Here is a 7,688-nt window from a genome sequence, read left to right as displayed (position 1 = left end):
TACGACCGTGTTTTTTCCCCTGTTTGGCCACGGTTTTAGGTACGCCCACGAGTCTGGTTGTGTGTGCTGAAAAACTTTGCAATTCAAAGACTAAGTTAATTGATTCGAAGTGTAAAAAGTTAAAAATAAAGAAATAAAAATATGTTAGTGCTCGGGTTGCCTTCGGAGAAGTGCTTATTTATAGTCTAAGCTCGACTTACCTCTCCGTTGAATGATCATGGTGGTTCGAGGAGTTCATACTCCTCATTCCTGTTGTCAATTTTAAAATAAGGTTTTAAACGGGTGTTGTTTACCTTAAAAAAGCCGAACTTGGGATGACTTACCTCAACCGTATCAAATGGGAAAATACTAAGTACCGTAAGAGGGATTTCGTCATTTGTTGTGGTAGTGACAATGCGAGGATCAACGGCATCTAGTAAAGCTGTATCGCCAACCTTAAGTTGATTAGGAGAGGTATCAGGCTTGTTTTTACGTAGTTTCGGTTTATCATGTGTTCTCAGTTTGTGTTCTTGCCATTCGTCTAGCTCCTATATCCGTAGTCCTCGTTCTTCATGGACGTCTTTGTTCTCTTCGTGATAGTAGCGCACTGTCTCTGTTATCTTGGTTTGAAGAAGTCCCTGTAAGGATGATTGAATATTAGTTTTATCATTGACAAGTTTTATAGCATTAGCTTGAGCCTTAGAGGTTTTGACTGATTCGCGTGCTTGGAGTGTTACTGCGTCGTCACCTGCACGAAGTGTTAGCTCTCCTCTACCTTCATTAATAATGGTTCTGGCAGTTGCTAAAAATGGTTGTCCTAAAATTAAAGGTACCTCATTATCCTCATCCATATCTAAGACAATGAAGTTTATTGGGTAAATAAATTTATCAATTTTAACGAGAACGTCTTCAATAATACCCTTAGAAAATCTAACTGTTTTGTCAGCTAATTGTATACTTGCCCCTAGATCAGCTAAAGCATTATTCACAGATAGACTACCAATTAAACAAGGAATTGTAAAACCCCTGGATCTTTTAATTTGTTAGGTAGCTCATTCTTTAGAATAGCTGAGCAGACTGCATTGAGTTCCACATGTGATGTATCGTCTAATTTCCTTTTATTACTCAGAAGTTCCTTTAAGAATTTTGCTGAGTTGGGCATCTATGAAAGAACTTCAATAAAGGGTAACTTAATATGTAATTTCTTTAAGAGTTTGACAAACTTATCGAATTGTTCTTCTGTTTTGTTTTTCGTCATCGCTTTAGGATATGGAACACGAGGTTCATGATTTGTACTTACCTGTTTAGGATCATTATTGTTTACCTCTTCTCGTCCTTTGTTCATCGTGTTGTCTTGCTGTAATTCTGGCTCAGGTGTAATGAATCCTTCCTTATCTTGGGCACTAATTGCATTGAGGTGTTCCCTTTGATTAGGTTCAGTATTACTTGGTAGGCTACCTTGTGGTAGTTCGGAGATTAGTTTGGACAGCTGGCCTATCTAAGTTTCGAGTCCTTGGATCGATGTTTGTTGATTCTTAAGTGCTGCCTCGGTATTTTGAAAACGGGTTTCTGACACCGAGACGAATTTAGAAAGCATCTCTTCAAGGTTTGGTTTTTTCTCCTATTGATAAGGTGGCTGTTGAAAACCTTGCGGATTTTCTGGCTTTGGATTTCCTTGACCTCCCTAGGAAAAATTTGGGGTGGTTCCTCCAACCTGCATTATAAGTATTACTGTATGGGTTATTTTGAGATCTAAAGTTATTATTACCCATATAGTTAACTTGTTCCTCTTCAGTTGTGGGATTGAAGGATTGATATTATGTATGCACACCTCCTCCGCTTGAGTCACACCTCATTACTGGGTGTACCTTCGTAGAACCAAGAAAACTATCAATCTTTTTATTGAGAAGTTCAACCTGATTTGAGAGCATGGTGACTGAATCGATGTTACAGACGCTGGCTGTTTTTGTTGGCTTTGTCCTCATAACTTGCCACTGATAGTTATTTAGTGACATCTCTTCTATAAATTCATAGGCTTCTTCCGGTGTTTTGTTGTTGATGGCTCTGTGTGACATCCCTAATTTGACCCTAGTCGGGAAGTGGTGTCGGGACCATTAAACCGAGTCTTATAAGTAATTAAAAGTTATATTCTATGTTTATGATGTTAGCAAATGCATGTGTGAAAGTTGCATGCATTAATTTGATCATTTCTATGTGAATTTATTAAGATGGACTTATATGAAACATTGTTGAAAGGTGATAGGCCAATCTTCAATGGTCTAATAGTATATGCATGCAAAAGAATGGTTTTGCATGTCAATTTACCCAAAGAGAAGGAAGTGGCGGCCATGGTGATGAAGATGGGCAAAAGAAAACATGTCTTAAACATGTTTTGCTAGTGGTGGATGTTAGAAATAATAAAATATGAGCATGGGTAAAGAAATGAAAAAAAATGAGTGTGGATGCTTTCCCCCTTGTGCCGTACATGAGAGAAACAAAACAAAGAAAAATAATTTTTGTTCATATATTTTCACTCTCCTTTGGCCGAAAATACTAAGGATAAGGAAGGAGTTTTGCTTCATACTTGGTTTGGAAGAGGATTAGGAAGAGGTTGGCTATACTTGCATCAAGAGTAAGGTATGTTTGAGGTTGTGCCATGAGATTCATGCATGTTTTTGGTTGCTAGATTGATGTTCTTGTTAGCCCATGGTTCAAATCTTTGTTATGTCATGGGAATGAAATTCGCCCAAGTGAATATGGTGATAAAGCCATTGCATGCTAAGTGTGAAGCTTGATGATGATGCATGCAAAGATGGATTGTCTACTCTTGAAATTTCTTTGTAGCCATCTTGAGTAAGACTTTGAGTTTTCTTTTTGTTTAACCATGATTGAAGTTGAAAGGGCATGATTGTGATGTATTCGCCATGATGCATTCATGAGCATGGTTCATGCTTCTTGCATGATAGTTAAAATTTGTGTTTTGGATGGCTATGGGCACCTTGAAATTGCCATGCACATATATGTATATATATGTTTGCACATGATGTTTTGGTTATGAAGTAAGTGATGAATATGTTTGTTTAAAGAAGAAAATGTTGAAGAATGTTTGTGAAATTGCAAGTATAATCGGCCATATGAGTGCTTGATGCTATATTATAAGTATTGAGCCACAATATGTAAAACATTAACTAGTAAAATGCATGCTGTTTTTTTGTGTGGTATTAAGTGGATAATTGGCCTCAAATTGGACATGTATATTCGGCCTTAGGTAGCCTATTGATGGCCTTAGCTTTTCCTTGATGCTTGAATGAATTGTATTGAATTGCTTGATGTAGTATAAAATGTGCATGACCATTGTGTATTCAAGTTAAAGGGTGGCCATATGACCATTTAAACTCCTTGTCATATTCGCCATAAGCTAGCATAATGAGGTTTTAATAAATTAAATTTGTTTGAATTAGCTCAAGAGCTTAGAGGGCCACAATTGGACAAGGGGAAGGAAAAAGTGATCGAATAGCCGTAAAAGCCGCTCGACAACATCCGAGGTAAGTCCTCAAGAAGTGACCCTACTTGAATTATGTGAAATGAAATATGGATGTGTAATGATTATCGATTTATGTGTATGAGTATTTGAATGATACCGGGCTAAGTCCCAAGGCGATTATGCTAGTGATTACCTTTGTGTTTGAGCCTTAGTAACTAAAATGAAACATGAATGTCTAATGATTATTGATGTATGTGTGCATGAGTAATTGAATGATATCCGGCTAAGTCCCAAGACATTTATGCTGGAAATTATATCCGGTTAAGACCAAGGCAATTGTGCTAAGCGGCTACATCCGGCTAAGACCAAGGCATTCGTGCACGTGGTTATATCCGGTTGTATTCAAGAAGCTTGGGCTGGAGGTGAGTGTTGGTTGCTGTAATAAATTCAATTAGTACGCTCGAAAAGCCCAAAGAATAAGGTATGTTTATATGTGCATTGAAAAGTCGACATGTTTGAGCAACATTCGCTCAATCGACTAACGAATATCAACTATTGAAGTGGTTGATACCTTGTGAAAGTATATAATGATGAAGTGTGAAGTAAGAATGATTATGTGAATGTGTATTAATGAAATGATGCATTTGGCTATGTGAATGTATTGCTTTAATTAAAGCTGACTTTATTCCTTGAGACTTACTAAGCATAAAAATGCTTACCCGCTGTTTTAGCTCTCTGTTTTATAGATTTTGCTCGATAGCAATCGGATTCGGGATCATTAAAGTCAAGTCATCTACACTATCAAAGCCTCCATTTTGGTATAATTTTGGTTGAACTTTGAAATGGCATGTATAGGACTACCCTTGTCGGTTCAATTATGTTGTGATGTATATGTGTACGGCCATGCTAAAATGGCTCGTAGAAGTCAAGTACTAACTTAGACCATTTGTGATTTGTATATATATATATATGGTTTCATGATGTAATTATGGATTGGAAATGGGAGTGTTGGTCACATGATCAGCCATTGAATGGCTAAAATGGTCATAGGTGAACCTATGTATGGCAAGACTAGTTGGATCATGGAGACTACAAATAGATAAGACCTACCTTGAAAACAGATGCTGGCAGCAGCAGTGGAGTGGTTTTGAAAAATCACCAAAATTTGTAGGAATGGTATTAAATAGTGAATAAGTTATGTAAATGAACCTTGATGAGTCTACTTTCATATGGAAGAAACGAAACGGTCATAGGAGTTACATGTTAAGAGATATTAATGCTATTGTGAGACAGGGCCAGAACGGTTTCTGGGTCCCCTGTCGCAACTTTAAAAATTTACTATAAATTATCCAGAAATAATCAGGAGTCATGCCTTATATGTACAGATTCCATTTTTAGTCTAGTTTTATTAGAAACAAACGGCACCAGTATTAAAGCCCTGTACAGAGAGATATTCAAGTTGTAACGCGCAAAGGTCAGAGCAGTCGATCTCTGTAACATGGGTGACTTTAACTAATAAACTGTACCAATTGGCCCGACCAAAAATTCTAGAAATAAATCCATGGATGTATATATGAGTCTAAATTCAGGGAAAATTTACGAAAACAGTTTCCGAGTTTTGAAACTCGAGATATGATTTTTAAGGCGACAGTGACGCAGTTTTCCAGCCTGACTGGAAATGTCAAATTGATGGGCGAAACATGTGGATTTGGCTTGTTAACCCCTCGTGTCCGACACCGGCGATGGTCTCGGGTTCAGGGTGTTACAATTTTATTGGTATCAGAGCCACGGTTTAGTCGATTCTAGGACTACCGTGATGTGTTTGGGGTCTAGCTATACATGCCATTAAATGATGAATCGATAGTGTGGTGATTTCTGACAATTTGACTTTGTGTTGTTTATAGTAATGGATCCCGATCCCAACCGAGCGATAGCTGATGATGTGGAGAGTGTGGCACCTGCCCCGCAAGGGACAAAGGCCCGCGGACTCTCAACCTATGGCCAGCAATCCGAATGATGAGGCTAGGCAAGCCTTTTATAGTGTGATGAATGAATGGTTTAACCAATACATTCGAACTAACACTACTGTTCCACAACCTCCATTCCCGACAAATGCAACCCCAAGACCTACAATACCTCCCAGAATCGACCAAATAAGGTTAAGTAAGCCCCATCGATAGGATTCGAAAACATGGGGCCACTTGAATTCAAAGCTACGGATGATGATGATGCCGAGCGAGCTGAATTTTGGTTGGACAACACTATCCGGTGCTCGATGAGCTATCTTGTACACCGATGAGTGCCTAAAGTGTACCATCTCCTTGCTACGCGATTCGCCTACTATTGGTGGAGTACTCGACTTGTGGTGCCTAGAGAGCAAGTGACTTGGGAATTATTTCAAACCGAAGTTCAAAAAGTATATCATCGAGATTCATCGACCAAAAGTGAAGGGAATTTCTTGATCTTAAGCAAGGTTCTATGTCGGCCATCGACTACGAACGAAAATTTGTGAGGCTTAGCAGACGCGAGAATGCATTTCGTCCGAAGCTATTATGTAAACGCTTCGAGGATGGGCTGAATGATGATATAAGGATGTTCGCTGGCATTCTCGAAATATGCGAGTTCGTAGTACTTGTTGAGCGAGCTTGTAAAGTCAAGAGCTTAGAAAGGAGAAACAAAAAGTGATGTGGGAACCGGAGAATTCGAAGAGGTCCTCGGAAAGTCTCTTCAACAGCATCAAGAGATTTCGAGATGATGTGAGCCGGTCTAGAGGCGCCGGGCTTTTCTAGACGAGGACGCGATCGACCCCTATGACCACACGAGTCACTTCGATCTCCGGTGGTGGAAATGATCGCCGAGAGAGGGCGAGTGTCCGCATTGTGGCAAATGGCATTCGGGAGCTGTTGGTTCCGTGATTGCTCTGCTATAAGTGTGGATCGGCCGACCACTTTATGAAGGATTGCCCGAGGATGCTTGAACAAAATGTAAGTCAAAGTGGAAACCCGGTGCTACCATCGCCGAGGTAGGCCACCTAGAAATATGGGCAATGTCATGGCGGTCGAGAGGATCTAGAGATGCTACCATCGATCCGAGGCTCGTGCTCTGCTAGGACTTATGCCACACGCGCACGCCGAGGAGGATCTGCCTCTCCGATGTCATTACCGGTACTTTCACTCTTTTCAATACTAATGTGATTGCTTTGATTGACCCTGGTTCTACTCATTCTTATATATGTGAAACCTTAGCATCCAAAGAAGACTTTGTCTATTGAGTCTACCGAGTTTGTAATTCGAGTGTCAAACCCTTGGGTCATTACGTGCTTGTCAACAAAGTGTGCAAGAAAAGTCCCCTAGTGTTCCGAGGTTCTTGTTTTCCGCGGACTTGATGCTTTTGCCGCTCGATGAATTCGACGTTATTCTTGGTTTGGATTGGTTGACCATGCACAATGCGGTTGTAAATTGCAAAAGCAAGACTATCGATTTGAGGTGCGCGAGTAATGAGATAATTCGGGTTGAGTCTACGGACTTAAAGGGGTTACCACCGTAATATCGCAATGTTGGCCCGTAAATATGTAAGAAAAGGGTGCGAAGCATACCTTGCGCGTGTTCGATGACAAGGAATCGTAAAAGAAACCCGAATCTGCGCTCGTGGTTTGTGAATACCCGGATGTTTTCCCAAGAATTGCGGGTTTACCACTGCTCGGAAATAGATTTTGGCATCGAATTGGTACCGGTACCACTCAATTTCGATAGCTCCGTGATCGTATGGCACCAACGGAATTAAAGGAGTTGAAAGCTCGGTTGCAAGAATTGGTGGATAGAGGTTTTGCTCGCCCGAGTTGTTCGCCTTTGGGTGCGCCCGGTGTTGTTTGTGAAAAGAAGGATGGAACCATGAGGTTGTAGATCGACTATCGCCGACTTAATAAAGCGACGATAAAGAACAAATATCCGTTACCACGATCGATGACTTGTTCGATCAACTCAAAGGAGCCTCGGTGTTCTCGAAAATAGATTTGAGATTGGGCTATTATCAATTGCGAATCCGAGATTCGGACGCACCCAAGACCGCCTTCGATCGAGATATGGTCACTATGAGTTCCTAGTGATGCCGTTTGGGCTTACTAATGCCCTCGGTATTTATGGATTTAATGAATCGGATCTTCGCACCATATTTGGATCGATTCAGTAGTCGTGTTCATTGATGACATCTTGGTCTATTCAAGGAA

The sequence above is a fragment of the Gossypium arboreum genome, chromosome 2, assembly GCF_025698485.1.
Source record: "Gossypium arboreum isolate Shixiya-1 chromosome 2, ASM2569848v2, whole genome shotgun sequence".
In the NCBI taxonomy this organism is placed as follows: Eukaryota; Viridiplantae; Streptophyta; class Magnoliopsida; order Malvales; family Malvaceae; genus Gossypium; species Gossypium arboreum.
This window is presented reverse-complemented; position numbering follows the sequence as displayed.